General features: G+C 42.9%; 1 protein-coding gene and 1 pseudogene across 2 annotated transcripts in view; both read left to right on the top strand.

The window, feature by feature from the left end:
* Positions 1-19,124, top strand: part of FBXL2 (F-box and leucine rich repeat protein 2) — a 210,464-nt gene that overhangs the window by 81,263 nt on the left and 110,077 nt on the right. The window lies entirely within an intron of this gene.
* Positions 12,885-17,639, top strand: LOC143657764 (zinc finger protein Rlf pseudogene; annotated as a pseudogene).

The following is a 19,124-nucleotide window of genomic DNA, read 5'->3' as shown; positions in this document are numbered from 1 at the left end:
GATGATTGTATAATGATACAGCTTTTGCAGTATCATTACTGCAAAATGTGTGACTGTGTGATTGTCAAAACCTTGTGTCTGATGTTCCTTTTATCTGTGGTATAAAAAGATGGGTAAAAAATATAGATAAGAAATAAATACTAGGTGAAATAAAGGTTAAAGTAAATTCAGTAGATTGAAATACAGGTGGTCAATGAGAGGGAGTGGTAAGGAGTATGGCATGTGTAAGTTTTTTCTTTTTTATTTCTTTTGCTGGAGAGATGCAAATGTTCAGAAAAAATGATCATGGTGATGAATATACAACTATGTGATGATATTATGAACCATTGACTATAACCATGTGAAGAATAATTATGTACACTAGAAATATTTTTTTAAGTTCTTCTGAGGATATCAGAGTCTGGGTCATTAATCCAAATAGTTAAAATCAAAGGAAATGCAGAGGATGGACCAGCAATGGCTTTATTTGGTCTTAGTGGTCAAGAGTCCAACTCTGGAGTTAAATTGCCTGGATTCAAGTCTTGGCAGTGCTGCTTACTGGTTCTGTGACCTTGAGTGAGTTATCTAACATAGCTTTCCCAACTCTAAAATGAGATCTTAAATTTTCCTCATCTTCCTCTTTGGTAAACATGGAGATAATAATAGTACTTACTTCTTAGGATTGCTACAAAGATTAAATGAGATAATATATGTAAAGTTTCCTTTGTTTCTTCATTGATAAAAATGCAAAATGAATAAGGCATAGACTAAATGGAAGAGATATGTACTGGTTTGAAGCTGTTAAGTACCTAAGAAGAGCCATGCACTTTCAGTCTTGATGCAGTCTTGTGGGGCCAGACCTATTGTTTAGGGTGAACCTATTGATTAGGTTGTTTCCACAGATATGTGGCTCACCCAATTATGGGTGAACTTTTGATTAGATGAAGTTGTAACCCTGCTCATTCAAGGTGGGTCTTGATTAATTTACTGGAGTCCTTTAAAGGGGGAAACATTTTGGCAAAACCTCATATGCAGAGGCAGACACAGACGTTTAGAAATGCAGAAGCCCCCAGAGATACCAGTAGCTGAGATTGCTGACAGAAGCTAGACAGGAACCAGTGCTGACAGAAATGCAAACATTTAGAGATGCTTGGAGTGCTGCCAGAGAGAGCAGATGCCTAGACATAGAGGTTTGGAGATGCAGAGCCCAGAAAACGTCACCATGTACCTTCCCATGAGATGCTAAAATCCAGGGTTTTGTCCTGGAGAAGCTAAGTGAAGGACTGCAGACACTTAGAGAGGAAGCCACTGAAATCAGAAGCTGGAAGCAGTGGAACTGGGAACGAGGACCAGTAGACATCAGGCATGTGCCTTCCCATGTGACAGACATCGGCTTTTCTTTGGAGTCAACATATCTTTCTTGGATGCCTTAGTTTGGACATTTTTAAGGGCTTAGAATGGTAAACTTGGAACTTAATAAATCCCATTTTTAAAAGCCCCCAAAAAGCAAATAAATGCTGTGGGGATACTGCACCCTGGAATATCTTATACTGCCGACTTGTTCTGCTCCCTTAGAATTTTGTGTATCTGGAAATGTCTTAATCTCTCCCTCACCTTTGAAAGATAGCTTTGCCAGATATAAAATTCTTGCTTGAATTTTTTTTTGCTTTCAGTACTCTAAATGTCATCCACTACCTTCTTGCTTCCATGGCTTCTTTTTTTTTTTTTCTCCATGTGCATACTTTATTTAACTAGAAGCAGCTATACATAGAAATGCAGATGTTTTCTTTATTATAAAGACAGCAGTTACTGAAGAGAGTAATAAATATTACATTAGGGATCTATATATATTTTTGAATACAGCAAGCCCCTGGTATCTGTGAGCAACCCCAAATCTCACAATATATAAACATTTTGTGATGTAGCTAAGAACATCTTCATCTTGAGGACGTGGAGCAAATGTTTGAAAGTGGCCAGATAGTGAGAGTGGTCATGAATTTGGGAATTGTCAATTAGCAATGCCAGGGTTGATTGTAATATAATTTGCATACAGTCAAGGTTGAGCAGGATTTCTATTCAATAATATTACTTCTTGTCATGGTTAGGGACAGGTGTCAACTTGGCCAAGTTGTGGTACCTGTTCATCTGATTGGGCAAGCGCTGGCCTGTCTGTTGCAATGAGGACATTTCATAGGATTAGGTCATGATCACGTCAGCTACATCCACAGCTGATTCCATTTGTAATCAGCCAAAGGGGAGTGTCTTCTGCAATTAGTGATGCTAAATCCAATCATGGGAAGCCTTTTAAGGAGGACTCAGAGGAGACAGGTTCCATTCCTGCTTTGGCTGGTGAGCCTCTCCTGTGGAGTTCATCCAGGCCATCCATTGGAGTCATCAGCTTCGCAGCCTGCCCTGTGGATTTTGGACTCTGCATTCCTACGGTCACGTGAGACACTTTCATACATTTTATATTTGCAAGTGTTCCCTGTTGATTCTGTTTCTCTAGAGAACCCTAACTAATACATCTTGGTACCAGGAGTGGTTCTTAAGGAACAGAATCTTAAAAATGGGTTTTTATGAATGGTTTTCTACTCTGACTGGGCTCAGAGGCACTAAGGACTCTGATTCCCGTAATCAGAATGACACTCCCAATCCATGGACTGAGTTGGCAAAGGAGATAGTCAAAATATCATTCGATTCTCCTAATGCTTTGCTTGTACGAAGCCAGACTCTGGGGAATAATGTTTTTGACACCTTTACAGAGTTTTGTAGAAATAAGAGCTATAGAGATGTTGGTTGGTTGTTGTTAGATACACTGTCTACATTAAAGGGTGAAAGGGATGGGCTTAAGGCTTCAAACAAGAAGCTTAAGTGCCGTCTGAAAGATATAGAGGTTTCTATGAGTATCCTGAAGGAAAATTTTATTTCCTGTAGCCGTAGACTTGAGATCTCTGAAAATCAGACTCAGAATCTTATTGTTAGAGTAGCAACTTTACAACGTAAACTGAAATCTCAGTCTTGCATGGTGTCTGCCGTTAAAGTGAGGGCATTGATTGGAAAGGAGTGGGACCCTGAAAAATGGGATGGTGACATATGGATTGATAATGATGTTGGGGGTGAGGTTGAAACCCTAGACCATGCTGAGCCTTCTTTAGATAACCCTGTAATAGTCTGCCCTGAGGACATAGCCGCCCCAACTCCAGCCTGCCTTGAGGAATTGGCCACCCAACCTCCTCCTGAAGGGATTAGCCCCAGAGTTATTAATCCTGTTTCACCAGATGAAACTGCAAATGAAAGCCTTGAAGCAAATGGCTTGGAAGATATTTCTAATTCTTTTCATGACCCACCCCCTCCACCCCTCATTTCTTCTAGACCTATAACTAGGCTAAAGTCCCAACAGGCCCCTAAAGGTGAGGTACAAAGCATCACACATGAGGAGGTACGTTATACTCCAAAAGAACTGTGTGAGTTTTCCAATTTATATAGACAGAAATCAGGGGAATATGTGTGGCAATGGATTTTAAGAGTGTGGGATAATGGTGGGAGGAATATAAGGCTGGATCAGGCTGAATTTATTGATATGGGCCCACTAAGCAGATTCTGCATTCAATGTTATAGCCAGAGCAGTTAGAAAAGGTGTTAACAGCTTGTTTGGGTGGTTGGTTGAAACATGGATCAAAAGGTGGCCAACATTACCTGAGGTTGAAATGCCAGAACTGCCCTGGTATAATGTAGATGAGGGGATCCAGAGGCTTAGAGAGATTGGGATGTTAGAGTGGATTTATCATGCAAAGCCTGCTCTTACACCCCAGGAATGTCCAGAGAATGCACCTTTTACCAGAACAATGAGAAATAAATTTGTGAGACTAGCACCATCATCCCTCAAGAGCTCTGTGGTTGCACTTCTCTGTAGGTCAGATATTACTGTAGGAACTGCTGTCACTGAGTTGGAATCCTTAAACACAATGGGGATGACAGGATCCCGAGTTGGCAGAAGCCAGGTGGCAGCACTTAATCACCAAAGACGGGTAGACGTGGGTATTATAATAGACAACAAACTCAAAGGAGGCATCAAAATTATATGACATGCAGAGATTTGTGGCATTGGCTAGTAAATCATGGGGTGCCTAGAAATACAATAGAAGGGCAGTCTACTAAATTCTTATTGGAGCTGTATAAACAAAAGAGTTCTAGGTCAAGGGAACAGAAGTCTAACCTGAATTACAAAAACACAGAGTCACGGCCCCTTAACCAATTTCCAGACTTGAAACAGTTTACAGACCCTGAGCCCCTTGAATGAAGGGGAGGCCAGGTCCCTATGGGGGAGAAACCTGTTACACTGCCACAAATTTATACTGTTAACCTTCCTCTAAGTCTTCCCCAAGGAGACTGATGGCCTTTTACCAGGGTAACTGTGCATTGGGGAAAAGGAAATGATCAGATATTTTGGGGATTATTAGACACTGGTTCAGAAGTGACATTAATTCCAGGGGACCCAAAACGTCACTCTGGACCACCAGTCAGAGTGGGGGCTTATGGAGGCCAGGTGATCAATGGAGTTTTAGCTCAGGTCCGTCTCACAGTGGATCCAGTGGGCTCCCGGACCCATCCCGTAGTTATTTCCCCAGTTCCGGAATGTATAATTGGCATAGACATACTGAGCAACTGGCAGAATCCCCACGTTGGTTCTCTAACTCGTGCAGTGAGGGCTATTATGGTGGGAAAGGCCAAGTGGAAGCCACTAGAACTGCCCCTACCAAGCAAAATAGTAAATCAAAAGCAATCCCGTATTCCTGGAGGGATTGCAGAGGTTACTGCCACTCTTAAGGACTTGAAAGATACAGTGGTGGTGATTCCCACCACATCCCCGTTCAACTCTCCTATTTGGCCTGTGCAGAAAACAGATGGGTCTTGGAGAATGACAGTGGATTATCGTAAACTCAACCGGGTGGTAACTCCAATTGCAGCTGCTGTTCCAGATGTAGTATCATTGCTTGAGCAAATCAATACATCCCCTGGTACCTGGTATGCAGCTGTTGATCTGGCAAATGCTTTTTTCTCAATAGCTATTAGTAAGGACCACCAGAAACAGTTTGCTTTCAGCTGGCAAGGTCAGCAATATACTTTCACTGTCCTACCTCAGGGGTATATCAACTCTCCAGCCCTATGTCATAATCTTATTCGCAGAGACCTTGATCGTTTCTCCCTCCCACAAGACATCACACTGGTCCATTATATTGATGATATCATGTTGATTGGACCTAGTGAGCAAGAAGTAGCAACTACTCTAGATTTACTGGTAAGGCATTTGCGTGTCAGAGGATGGGAGATAAATCCAACAAAAATTCAGGGGCCTTCCACCTCAGTAAAATTTCTAGGTGTCCAGTGGTGTGGGGCATGTCGAGATATCCCTTCTAAGGTGAAGGATAAATTGCTGCATCTGGCCCCTCTCACATCCAAAAAAGAGGCACAACGCCTAGTTGGTCTTTTTGGATTTTGGCGACAACATATTCCTCATTTGGGTGTGCTACTCCGGCCCATTTATCGAGTGACCAGAAAAGCTGCTAATTTTGAGTGGGGACCTGAACAAGAGGAGGCTCTGTGACAGGTCCAGGCTGCTGTGCAAGCTGCTCTGCCACTTGGGCCATATGATCCAGCAGATCCAATGGTGCTGGAAGTGTCAGTGGCAAATAGAGATGCTGTCTGGAGCCTTTGGCAGGCCTCTATAGGAGAATCACAACGCAGACCCTTAGGATTTTGGAGCAAAGCCTTACCATCTGCTGCAGATAACTACTCTCCTTTTGAGAAACAGCTTTTGGCCTGCTACTGGGCCTTAGTAGAGACTGAACGCTTAACCATGGGCCACCAAGTTACCATGAGACCTGAGTTGCCTATCATGAGTTGGGTGTTGTCTGACCCACCAAGCCATGAAGTTGGGCGTGCACAGCAGCACTCTATTGTAAAGTGGAAATGGTATATACGAGATAGAGCCAGAGCAGGTCCTGAAGGCACAAGTAAGTTACATGAAAAAGTGGCACAAATGCCCATGGTTTCCACTCCTGCTGCCACATTACCTTCTGTTTCCCAGACCAGAGCTATGGCCTCTTGGGGTGTTCCTTACAGTGAATTGACTGAGGAAGAGAAAACTCGGGCCTGGTTTACAGATGGTTCAGCACGATATGCAGGTACCACCCGAAAGTGGACAGCTGCAGCATTACAACCCCTTTCTGGGGTGTCCTTGAAGGACAGTGGTGAGGGGAAATCCTCCCAGTGGGCAGAACTTCGAGCAGTGCACCTGGTTGTTCATTTTGCTTGGAAGGAAAACTGGCCAGAGGTGCGTTTGTATACTGACTCATGGGCTGTTGCTAATGGTTTGGCTGGATGGTCAGGGACTTGGAAAGACCATAATTGGAAAATTGGTGAGAAAGAGGTCTGGGGAAGAAGTATGTGGATAGACCTTTCTGAGTGGGCTAAAAACATGAAGATATTTGTGTCCCATGTGAATGCACACCAGAGGGTGACTTCAGCAGAGGAAGATTTTAATAATCAAGTGGATAAGATGACCCGTTCTATGGATACCAGTCAGCCTCTTTCCCCAGCAACTCCTGTTATTGCCCAATGGGCTCATGAACAAAGTGGTCATGGTGGTAGGGATGGAGGTTATGCATGGGCTCAGCAACATGGACTTCCACTCACCAAGGCTGACCTGGCTACAGCCACTGCTGAGTGCCCAATCTGCCAGCAGCAGAGACCCACACTCAGCTCCCGATATGGCACCATTCCCCGAGGTGACCAGCCAGCTACATGGTGGCAGGTTGATTACATTGGACCACTCCCTTCATGGAAGGGGCAGCGATTTGTTCTAACTGCAATAGACACATACTCTGGATATGGGTTTGCTTTCCCTGCACACAATGCTTCTGCCATAACTACTATCCGTGGGCTTACAGAATGCCTTATCCATCGTCATGGTATTCCACATAGCATTTCTTCGGATCAAGGAACACACTTCACAGCAAATGAAGTGCGGGAATGGGCACATGCTCATGGAATTCTCTGGCTTACCATGTTCCCCATCATCCAGAAGCTGCTGGATTGATAGAACGGTGGAATGGCCTTTTGAAAACTCAATTACGGTGCCAACTAGGTGGCAATATCTTGAAAGGCTGGGGTAATGTTCTCCAGGAAGCTGTGTATGCTCTGAATCAGTGTCCACTGTATGGTGCTGTTTCTCCCATAGCCAGGATCCATGGGTCCAGGAACCAAGGGGTGGAAATGGGTGTGGTGCCACTCACTATTACTCCTAGTGATCCACTAGGAAAATTTTTGCTTCCTGTCCCTGCTACCCTGAGTTCTGCTGGTCTACAGGTTTTAGTTCCAAAACGGGGTGTGCTTTCTCCAGGAGAAACAACAGTGATACCACTGAAGTGGAAGTTAAGATTGCCACCTGGCCACTTTGGGCTACTTATGCCTCTGGATCAACACACCATGAAGGGGATTACATTATTGTCTGGAGTAATTGACCCTGACTATCAGAAGGAAGTAGGACTGCAACTACATAATGGAGGTAAAGAAGAGTTTTCTTGGAATATAGGAGATCCCCTGGGGCGTCTATTAGTACTACCATGCCCTGTGATTAAAATCAATGGAAAACTGCAACAACACAATCCAGGCAGGACCACTAATGGCTCTGAGACTTCAGGAATGAAGGTTTGGGTCACCCCACCAGGCAAAGAACCACGGCCAGCTGAAGTGCTTGCTGAGGGGAAAGGGAACATGGAAAGGGTAGTGGAAGAAGGCAGTGATAAATATGAACTTCAACCACGTGATCAGTTACAGAAACGAGGACTGTAATGCTGTTTTGTTTGTGTTATACTATTTAAGTTGTAAGATATCAAGTTTAAGAATGAATGTTGCCCAAGGATTTGCACGCTATTCTGGAGAGATTTAATGTGTTTCCAGTTATATGCAGGACAGTTGAATATTGTCAGGTAAAAGAAAAAATGTGTGCTTATTTGTTTTCATTTGGAAATTAAGTATGGTCTAAGGTGATATATATGTATGCATATATATATATATATATATATATATCACCTACTAAGTGATTCCATTTGTAATCAGCCAAAGGGGAGTGTCTTCTGCAATTAGTGATGCTAAATCCAATCATGGGAAGCCTTTTAAGGAGGACTCAGAGGAGACAGGTTCCATTTCTGCTTTGGCTGGTGAGCCTCTCCTGTGGAGTTCATCCAGGCCATCCATTGGAGTCATCACCATTAGAACCCTAACTAATACAGCCAAGTTGACAAGGGGTGGACTGTCATGGTTAGGGACAGGTGTCAACTTGGCCAAGTTGTGGTACCTGTTCATCTGATTGGGCAAGCGCTGGCCTGTCTGTTGCAATGAGGACATTTCATAGGATTAGGTCATGATCACGTCAGCTACATCCACAGCTGATTCCATTTGTAATCAGCCAAAGGGAAGTGTCTTCTGCAATTAGTGATGCTAAATCCAATCATGGGAAGCCTTTTAAGGAGGACTCAGAGGAGACAGGTTCCATTTCTGCTTTGGCTGGTGAGCCTCTCCTGTGGAGTTCATCCAGGCCATCCATTGGAGTCATCAGCTTCGCAGCCTGCCCTGTGGATTTTGGACTCTGCATTCCTACGGTCACGTGAGACACTTTCATAAATTTTATATTTGCAAGTGTTCCCTGTTGATTCTGTTTCTCTAGAGAACCCTAACTAATACAGCAAGCTTCTCCTTGGCTCTCAGCGCCAAGGCTACTCAGCTGAGGTAGCAACAGCAGGCAGGCAGTTGGGAAGGACAGCTGGCAGGTCTCTTGCTTCCATGGTTTTTGATGTGAAATCAGCACTTAATCTTCTTCAGGATCCTTTATAAGTGACTGTATATAGTGACACTTATTCTTTCGGCTTACAGAATTTTCTTTATCTTTGTCATTACACGATTTGAGGATAGTATGTCATGGAGTGGATCTATTTGGGGTTTATCCTTTTTGGATACGTTTTGAATATGTATTTTCATGTCTTTCTTTAAATATGGGATATTTTCAGCCATTATTTCTTTGAATATTCTCTCTTCCCCTTTTTTCTTCTTTCTTCTCTGACACTTCAACAATGCATATGTTGATATACTTGATGGTGTCCTACCTGTTCCTCCCGCTCTGTTCATGTTTCTTTGTTCTACTCCTCTGACTGAATGATTTCAATGATCATATCTTTAAGTTCAACTGATTCTTCCTTCTACCAGCTCCAGTCTGATGTTGAAACCCTCCAGGAAATTTTTAATTTCTATTACTGTGGTTTACAACTCTGGTCACTTTCTTAAATTCCATCTCTATATTGATATTCTCTTTGTGTTCATCTATGATTTTCCAGGTTTCCTTTAGTATTCCATTCTGTTTTCCATCTTGCTGTTTGAGAATATTTAGGGCCATTTTTTAAAAGTTTTTGTCTGGTATATCCCGAGTCGGATCCTCCTTACTGATAATTTCTAATGCGTTTATATTCTCCTTTGACTGGGCCATCACTTCCTGTTTCTTTGTATGTTTTGTAATACTTGTTGAGACCTGGAAATTTAGATATTTTAGTGTGTTGTCACTGGAATTTAAACCTGAGTCCTTTGTTACTTAAGCTTGCATCCTGCTATTATGATAGAGCTTTCCTTTTTTTTCTCCAGGAGACAATAGGAAAATAAGGAGGAAAAAGGAAACATATCTCCGAGTCTTTGTGGATTGCAAGTATTCTCTTTCAAAATTTATCTATAAGAGGAGTTTAATGAATAATTGCAGGATAAAGCCTAGAGACCTCTGTGACCCTTTCTGTGTATGCGTCTTATCTTAGGCATACATGTATGGCCCTAGGAATTCCCCTATTTGCATGGTTCCAGATATTCTTCCTTCCCTCAGGAACAGTTTTCTCACTGTCCTAGGCGCTGCCATATACGTCCAATAACCAGCAACCCTTTGTGCCAGTGAGCACAACCTGTCTATTTTCCCACAGCATTCTGTAGGAGAATACTATGAGCTACCTTCTACATGCAAGGCAACTTCTGGGACAGTGAGCGCCTCAGACTACCACCAGATTGGGCTAGATGGGCATGCTTCCAGTATATGCACAAGGGTTACTGTGTTCCCTCTGGAAATTATAACAGGTACCACACTGGGGGCAAGGGCTAGCTCTGCACTATGCCTCTGAGGGATTGTGCAGGGCTAGCCAGGACATCACAGGATCGTACTACTTTTAAGTAGCCTTTTTCCTGGTTCAGCATCCATTCTATTACTGCAGTCCTTTGACTGTGTTCTACAACTTTGAGAAAGATGTTTCTGCTAGTTCTTGGTGGTTATTTAAAGTGGTGGTTGTTTAAAGCTTTGGGGGGTTGGTGATCTGTAGTGTATCACTCTGCTATCTTGAAATGGGTATGGCCAATAATGTCCTTTGAACCTTTTCTCTTCTATTAACAGATCCAGTCCAGAATCATATATTGCATTGACTGTTATTATCTCTTTAGCTGCTTTTTTTATTTTTTAAATTGTAGGACATATATACAACATAAGCTGTTCCATCTCAACTGTTCCCAAGAATACCCTTTGATGGGATTAATTATATTCACAATGTTGTGCTACTTTCACCACTATCCATTGCCAAAACTTTCCCATCACCCAAAACAGAAACCCTATACCCGTTATGTATTAGTGCCACATTTCCCTTCCACCCTACCCCAGAAAACCTATTATTTTAGTTTCTCAGCTGGCAAAACAGACACCATACAATAGATTGGCTTCACAATAAGAATTTATTGGCTTATGAGTTTAATGATAGAAGCCTTGCCTCCTATCTGGATTGTTACCTTCTATCTGGCCAACAGTCTTGGGGTTCCTTTAAGGATATGTTGACTTCTTGCTTCTGCCTGCTCTGCATAGTTTCTCTTTTCTGTGTTCGATTTCCTTTGCTTGTGAGGATTTCAGTTATGTTGGTTTAAGGTCTACCCTCATTCAACTTAGGTACAACTTAACTAATAACATTTTCAGTGGTCCTGTTTACAAACAGGTTCATTCACATACCCTCAGGACCAGGGTTTGGGACCTGAAATACCTTTTGTGGGGAACACGATTCACTACCAACTGCTCTACTCTACTTTCTGTCTTGATGACTTTACATATTCTAGCTATTTCATACAAGTGAAATCATCCAATATCTCTTCCTTTGTTTATGCCTTATTTCACTCAACATATTTTCAAGGTAAATCCATGCAGTTGCTTGTATCAAAACATCATTGCTTTTTAAGGCTAAGTCTATTGCTGCCTATTTTTGTTTTTACTTAATATTTTATAGTATATGCTTTAGAAGCCCCTTTAATTTCCTTCTGTGCATATTTTCCCAGTATTTTCTTTGTGGTTACCATGGGACTTAAATTTAACATTGTAAATATATAACATTCTCCTTTGGTTTAATACCAATTTAACATTATAGAATTCACAAACTATGTTTCTATTAGCCTTCTGTCCTCTCACCTTTGTGAGTTCTTGTCACTGATTATATATTCACACATTATGAGTACAAAACCTTTGATTTTTCATTACTTTTGTACATTTGCTTTTACTTCTTTTTTTTTTTCCTTGAGGCAGTGGGGGTGGTGTGTGTGTGTGCATGTCTGGGAATTGAACCCAAGTCTCCTGCATGAAAGGCGGGCATTCTAAACACTGCACTACCCATGCATCCTTTATATATTTGCTTTTTAGTTTCTTTAGAGAGTAAAAAATAGAGTTACAAACCAAAAATTCAATAATAGCTTCTCATTTCTCACTTTTCTTGTCAAAGTGACTGCATGCTCCCTCTCTCCCACTCAATAAATTTTCTTCCTGCTTTCTCTCTGTGCTGTGCCCTTGAATTCTTTCTTGCAGCATGTCCAAGAATGTAGAAATCCAGTGTTTTGGATTTCACTATTTTGGATAGTCAGAGGCACTGCTCTCTGACTGTCTGGACTGGTAAGTTATGGCTATTGACTATGAGGCTTGGCCATGTGCTTTCACTTTTTCTTCTCACTTGGCTCATTGCTATCCTCTTCCACAACTCATGCAACTCTCTGTCTCTAGGAATCTGAGGGTTCTGATCTGGCTTCACCAGGACATAAACTTGGACAACTCTAAGTCTCTGGCTCCCTCCTCAGAGATGACAGGAGCCCATCTCAGTGTCATGTAGATCCAGGAAGACTCAGAGTGATGAGTGATGTGGTCCTTGAGACCTGACTGGGGGGTTTTCCCCACATTATGCAGGAGTCCAATGGAAGCCAAATTAAGTCCTTCCATATCATTGTTTTTCTCTCTTTTTCTGCGGTTCTCTGAGATTTCCCCATACTCTCTCCTGTCCTCCTCTCTGGGGACCACCTCTTGATCCTCACTTGCCTAAGATTCCCTTGCCCCTCAGACACTTCCTCCCATTGGATCTGTTCCTCTTTTCACCTCTTCAACATAGGGTCTTTACCCAGCCTCCATGAGAGTCTCCTGTCCTCTACCTAGCTTTCCGTGTCTTCTGAGACATTCCATCTTTTGTAACACAGGATTCTGGGCACCAAGCAAAGTGTTCTCTTTAACATTCTAAGGAGTCACCTCTGGTCTGTGACCATGGAAACGGTATTTTTCCAATTGGAGCATCTCCTCTTCAGGCCTTGATCATTTAGTCTCCATTGAGACCCATTCCAGCTTAATATAAAGCTTCCCATCCTCTAGATCATGCTCACTTTTTGGCCCTTGAAAATCAGGAAACTAGATGACAAAGATATTCCTGGGAACGTTGTCCTGGACTTCTCTCAGGTAGGGCAGACTCCCCTACTCAGGAGCATAGGTCTAGGCATCTCCCGGGAAAGAACATCCTGGGGATGTCCAGTGACACATGCTGGGGATTCCTAGTGACTTTACTCCTGTGTTCCCAAGAGATTGGGCCAGCGGAGAGGAAGTACTCATCAAGAATGTTGTCCTTGAATTCTTCCAGGTAAGGCCCGGGAAACCCTCTGGAAGCATAGGTTCAGAGATTTCTCAGGAGAGATCCCGGGAATGTCTGGCATCTACTCCCCATGTTCCCAAGAGATTGGGCTCACAGAGAGGGACATGCAAAGCTCTGAAGTATGTTGGGATGCCATGAGGTCATACTGGTGCTAGTGAGGCTCCTCTGTTTCCTTTTCCATAGAAAATGGGAAAGCATAGCCCTCTAGTGGAACTCTCAGTTACGATCTTTGAAGAGACAGGGAAAGTAGTCAGAAATTCATTATGCCAAATATTTATAGCTCTCTATCAAAACAAGGACCTGAGAGAGACTTGTTTGTGTTATACTCATGTCTCAATTTCCATTAGAGATCTTCTTAATGATCCCCTTTCAAAACTTATTTGCTAAAAGGCATGAGAAAATGTACCAGTAAGCTGGTTAATTATAATAAGCTCAGAGAGATCACTCAGGAGCAAGAGAAAAGCCTGACCCTGATCCAAGAGAGGTTAGTGGAAGCCCAAAAGGATATACTAATATAAGCCCAGTTTCCTGGAAAGGTCAAATTTTGTTGGGCACCCTTTTAGTCAGCCAGTCTGCCCTGACATTTTGAGAAAGCTGCAAAAACGCTCCATGGGCCTGCAAACACCCACTAATGAACTATTAAAAACTGCCTTCTATAGAGGTGCAGATGTTAAAAAAACATGGTCATGGTGATGAATACACAACTATGTGATGATATTTTGAGCCATTGATTGTACACCATGTATAGAATGTTTGTATGTTAACAATGTTTATATGTTTGTTCAACATTTACAATAAAAATATCAAAAAAAAAAAAAAAAGAAAACCCAAACTGCCTTTTCTGTCTTTATCAATTGAGACAAGGCCAAGGAGTAGGACAAGGCAAAGAGAGGTAAGGAAAAAAACAGAGAACAGGCTCAGCTTTTTGCAATCACTGTTAAAAGTGCCCTGACCCCTCAAGGCCACCAGAATCATGGCCCCAAGCCTCAAGGGCCTTGCTACTGAGTGTCAGAGGGCCACTGGCAAAGAGAGTGCCAGAAACCTTGAGAACAACCCTCAACCTCAGGATCCACCGGGGTCTTGCCCCAGGTGCCACCAATATGGGCTTTGGGGCCAGGGCCTGCCCTGTCTCCTGAAGGGGGGATGGACAGTTCCTTGAGCCCTGCTCATGGCAAATGAAGAAGAACGGGGTATCCGATGCCACTTATGACTCTGCTAACTTCACATCTCAACATCAACCTAGAGAAGCCTCAGGCAACATTCAGTATGGCAGGTAAGATTGTTGCTTTCTTGATTAAATAAATAGATCCATTTATTTAATGGATAAATTAAATAATTATTTAATATTAATATTAATAATTAATAGTAATGATTATTAATAATTAATAATTATTAATATTAATTATTAAGAATAATTAGTATTAATATTAATTAATACACAACTATGTGATGATATTTTGAGCCATTGATTGTACACCATGTATAGAATGCTTGTATGTTAACAGTGTTTATATGTTTGTTCAACATTTACAATAAAAATATCAAAAAAAAAAAAAAAAACCCAAACTGCCTTTTCTGTCTTTATCAATTGAGACAAGGCCAAGGAGTAGGACAAGGCAAAGAGAGGTAAGGAAAAAAACAGAGAACTCTGAATTCTGAACTGCCACTTTAGACCTTTCTCCACTCTGACTTGCCAGTTATGGGAGTTGGCAGTAAAGCCAAAACCTTCACTATTCCTCTCCTTTGTATGCTTGTAGACATTCTAGTGTTTCTAGTGTTCCATCAATTTCTCATTGTCCCTGAATACACTACCCCCTCCCCTTTCTAGGGAGGGATTTTCTCCACTCCCTGGGAACTACCTTAAAACTAGTAAACCCAGCTAGCGTTTACCCCCTTGTTTGCTCTGAGGCCTCTGCTTGATTGAAGCCTCTTAGCATCCCAAAGGAGACCCTTGAGTAAATAGACTTGTCTGTATGAAATGAAGTCACCTCAGGGTGAGCCCACTGAGTAGCCATTGACTGCATTCTGATTCTCACTCCTAAACCTTAAAAAATGAAGTTTTTTTAAATCCACCTTCACCCTGATTCTTTTTTTTTTTTACATGGGCAGGCACCAGGAATCGAACCCGGGTCCTTGAGCACGGCAGGCAAGCACTCTTACCTGCTGAGCCACCGTGGCCCGCCCCTTCACCCTGATTCTTAATACCTATTTACTTTTGAATGACAGAGACTTCAGAATAAGATTTCCACCCAGCTCACTTAGACCGTGTTAAGGGTTTCAAAATAGTCTCTATATCTCTATGAATGCCTTAGGAGTGTATTGACCTCCAACTGCCTCAAGGTGAAGTGTTAAAATAGTTTACAAGGTGAAGTGTTAAAATAGTTTAAAATTATATACAAAGTGTTTAGGAAGTATTACAATAATTTAAAAACTTTTTCCATCCTGTTAGGTAAATTTGCATGGGTGAAATATAAATTTGTGTGGGTGAAATGTTAATCATATGTCAATAAGTTGTTTAAAGTTCCTAAAGACTTGTGCATATTCGAACTGTCCATGTATCCTAATACTTACTGATTTATATAATGTTACACAACAGTATCGTGATTAGTCATGATTTTAATTATTCCTTTGAAAAATTACAGATAATTGAAACAACCAATTTACTTGTCAGTTATACAACTTTGCTCTAAAGCTTCCAAAATTTAAATTTTCTGTTGCACACTGTCTAATTTAACCTGTCTAGTTAGTTTATTTAAACAACCAAATTCAACTTTGTTTAACATGGAACCTAGAAAAATAAAGAAAATCTTAATCAGAAAATGAAAATATTTGCAAAGTCCCTTAAGAGACTAGAGAAAAGCTAAAATTATTAAACTTACCTACCTGGGAAGTGCCTCTTATTCTCTTATGCAAATAAGGGGCTCCCAATTTAATAAGCCAGGCCCATGATCTTGAGGCTTGCTCCTATGAAATTATCTCTAATGGCAAAGCTAAGCCTACTTATAATTAATACCTAAAAGTCATCCTATGAGAGCCTCTTTTATTGCTCAAATATGGTCTCTTTCTCTCTTAGTCAAACTCAACAGATGAATTCACTATCATTCCGCCTATATGGACATAATTTGCGGGAGTTTAAGTCTCCCTAGCAACGTGAGACATGGTTCTCAAAGATGAGTCTGGGCTGGGCCATCGGAAGATGGCAGAAGGAGAGGGAGATGCCACTTGGCCCAGGGCTGAGGCTTTGATGGCAGCTGGAGACAGAGGTAGAACCGAGACTGTGTCCATGTTTTGACATCTCTGGCGTCTCAAGGGTTGGGACTGCCATATGTCTATGGCAGCTGGAGAATGAATTGAAGGAGCAGGAGGTTTTGGAGGTCTCATTTTTGAACTACTGCTGGAGCTTCTGTCAGACCTTACTGCAATATGCAAGCAGCAAAAATGCATCAGAATGTATTGTGTATCTTCTGGAGGTATACTGACTTGCCATACAAGGCTTTGCCAGTACACAGCAGTATTTAACTACTGAATGTGAAGATGTCCTCTTAGTGCTTGATAGAAAAATACTGAGCTGTTTTGAATTACTGCTTTCAGTGTCTGAAAATGAACTGCCTTGTGAAGTCTGAGGAACATGCCTTCAGTCTCTACAGGAGTCGCATGATGCATTATTAGAATTTGGGAATAACAACCTACAAATACTGATTCACGTTACCAAGGAAGTGGTATGGAAAAATCCAGTTCTTCTTAGAATTCTGTCTCAACAGCCAATAGAAACAGAAGAAGTCAATAAATTGCTTGCATAAAGAAGGACTTTCTTTTCTGCAAGTGTGAATAAATGTCTGCTGAAATCTGACTGCATCCTGCAAGCTACTGCTTTGCCAAAACTATGTATAGAACCTAAAGAATTTCAAATGTATCATCTTTTCAGCAAGCCTATATCACATACTTATGTTTCATACTCCCAAATGACGATGCTATTAAGGAGATTGCAAAGGTCGACTACAAGGAGGTACTGTACATATATGTAATCTGGAATCTGAGGGTTGGGAATACAAAGCATTTGTTCTTTGTATGATTTATCTTACCCAGCAGCTCCAAACTGCAAGTGTAGATTGTTCTTGGCACAAGATGCTGGTCTTGGGGTGTCTATTTTACTATGTGTCAGAGCTCTTAAACTCAGAACAAGTGAGGATGAAGAAATGAAGGCATCAGTTTGTAAAACCATTGCTTGTCTTCTCCCAGAAGATTTAGAAGTTAGATGAGTTTATCAGCTTACCGAATTCTTAATTGAATCTAGTTTGGATTGATTTAATATGTTAGAAGAAGTGTATTTGCAACTAGATAAAAAATTTGAGTTCCGAATTCTCTCCCATGTGAGATCTTATTAGCTTTAAAAGCCTACTGGCCACTTCCAGAGAAGATGGCGGCTTAGTAAGGTGCGCGCGTCTTAGTTCCTCCTCCAGAACAACTACTAAATAACTAGAAACAGTACAGAACAGCTCCCAGAGCCATGACAGAGACCAGACACACAGTGTACCCCAGTCTGGAATGGCTGGACCGGCTAAGAGACTCTGCTGCGGTGAGGTCCCTGAGTGGTGCACGCTTCCCCAGGCTGCGGCAGCTGGTGGCCAGAGCCCCTCCCTCCCTCCTTCCCGGCCGGCTGGGAGCTTCGGATCAGTGGTTCCCCAAGCTGCGGCGGCCGGCGCCCCTCCCCCATGCGTGGCTTCCCGGGCCAGCTGGGAGCCTTGGATCAGCGGTTTCTCAAGCTGCGGCAGCTGGTGACCGGAGCCCCTCCCACACACGTGGCTTCCCAGGCCGGCTGGGAGCCTCGGATCGGTGGTTCCCCAATCCGCAGCGGCCGGCGACTGGTGCCCCACCCACATGCGGCTTCCCGGGCCGGCTGGGAGCCTGGGATCAGCGGTTCCCCAAGCCACGGCGGCCGGCAACTGGCACCCCTCCCACACACGCGACTTCCCGGGCCGGCTGGGAGTTTCAAATCAGCGGTTCCCAAAGACGCGGCGGCCGGCGACCGGAGCCCCTCCCACACACACAGCTTCCTGGGTCGGCTGGGAGCCTCGGATCAGCAGTTCCCCAAGCCACGGGGGCTGGCGACCAGCGCCCCTCCCACATGCGCGGCTTCCCGGGGCGGCTGGGAGCCTCGGATCAGTAGTTCTCCAAGCCACGGCGGCTGGTGCCCCTCCCCTACAGGCAACTTCCCGGAGGGAAAGGAAAGAGTCTCCGACAGTAGTAGAGACTGAGCCCAACCTAACACCTATAGTAGCATTAATGAACAACTTCTGACTACTAAAAATAGGCCTTCAGCTCAGGCGAAACTGATCAGGGCGGAAGTCACCTATTGGGCTAACTGAAAAAGAGGAAAGGGGGTGAAACAGAGCCTTCTGCGGATGTTTCTACAGAGACTTGGTTGCCTCTGGGCTCAGCACTGGGGTTACACAGGTTGCAACTGCCCCGAATGCAGAAACAGGGTGCTTTCAGGGCTCTCTACCACCTGAACCTTCCCCACGGGAGGGGTGAAATGCAACTCAGGTGGAATCCCTCTCTCAAGGAATTCAGATCCCAGGACTTCACAATTTGAAGTCATTAAAACCCACCTACAACCTTTCCTCTGTCTCCACCACACACCCAGCAGCAAGAGTCTTCCAAAGTTAAAGGAGCCACAACATCTTTTGCTGGTGGGACCTGCAGACAGACAAGCACCACATACTGGACAGGATAAGAAAACAGAGCCCAGTGACTTCACAGGAAAGTCTTTCAACCTGCTGGGTCCCACACGCAGGGAAATCTGATTAAATGCCCAGATGCCAGAAAAAATAACAAATCACACCAGGAAAATTGAAGATATGGCCCAGTCAAAGGAACAAACCAGTGGCTCAAATGAGATACAGGAGCTGAGACAACTAATTCTGAATATACGAACAGAAATGGAAAACCTCTTCAAAAACCAAATCAGTAAATTGAGGGAGGACATGAAGAAGGCATGGGATGAACAAAAAGAAGAAATGGAAAGTCTGAAAAAACAAATCCCAGAACTTATGGGAATGAAAGATACAGTAGAAGAGATGAAAAAAACAATGGAAACCTACAATGGTAGATTTCAAGAGACAGAGGTTA

This window comes from Tamandua tetradactyla, chromosome 15, assembly GCF_023851605.1.
Source record: "Tamandua tetradactyla isolate mTamTet1 chromosome 15, mTamTet1.pri, whole genome shotgun sequence".
Classification (NCBI taxonomy): Eukaryota; Metazoa; Chordata; class Mammalia; order Pilosa; family Myrmecophagidae; genus Tamandua; species Tamandua tetradactyla.
This window is presented reverse-complemented; position numbering and strand designations above follow the sequence as displayed.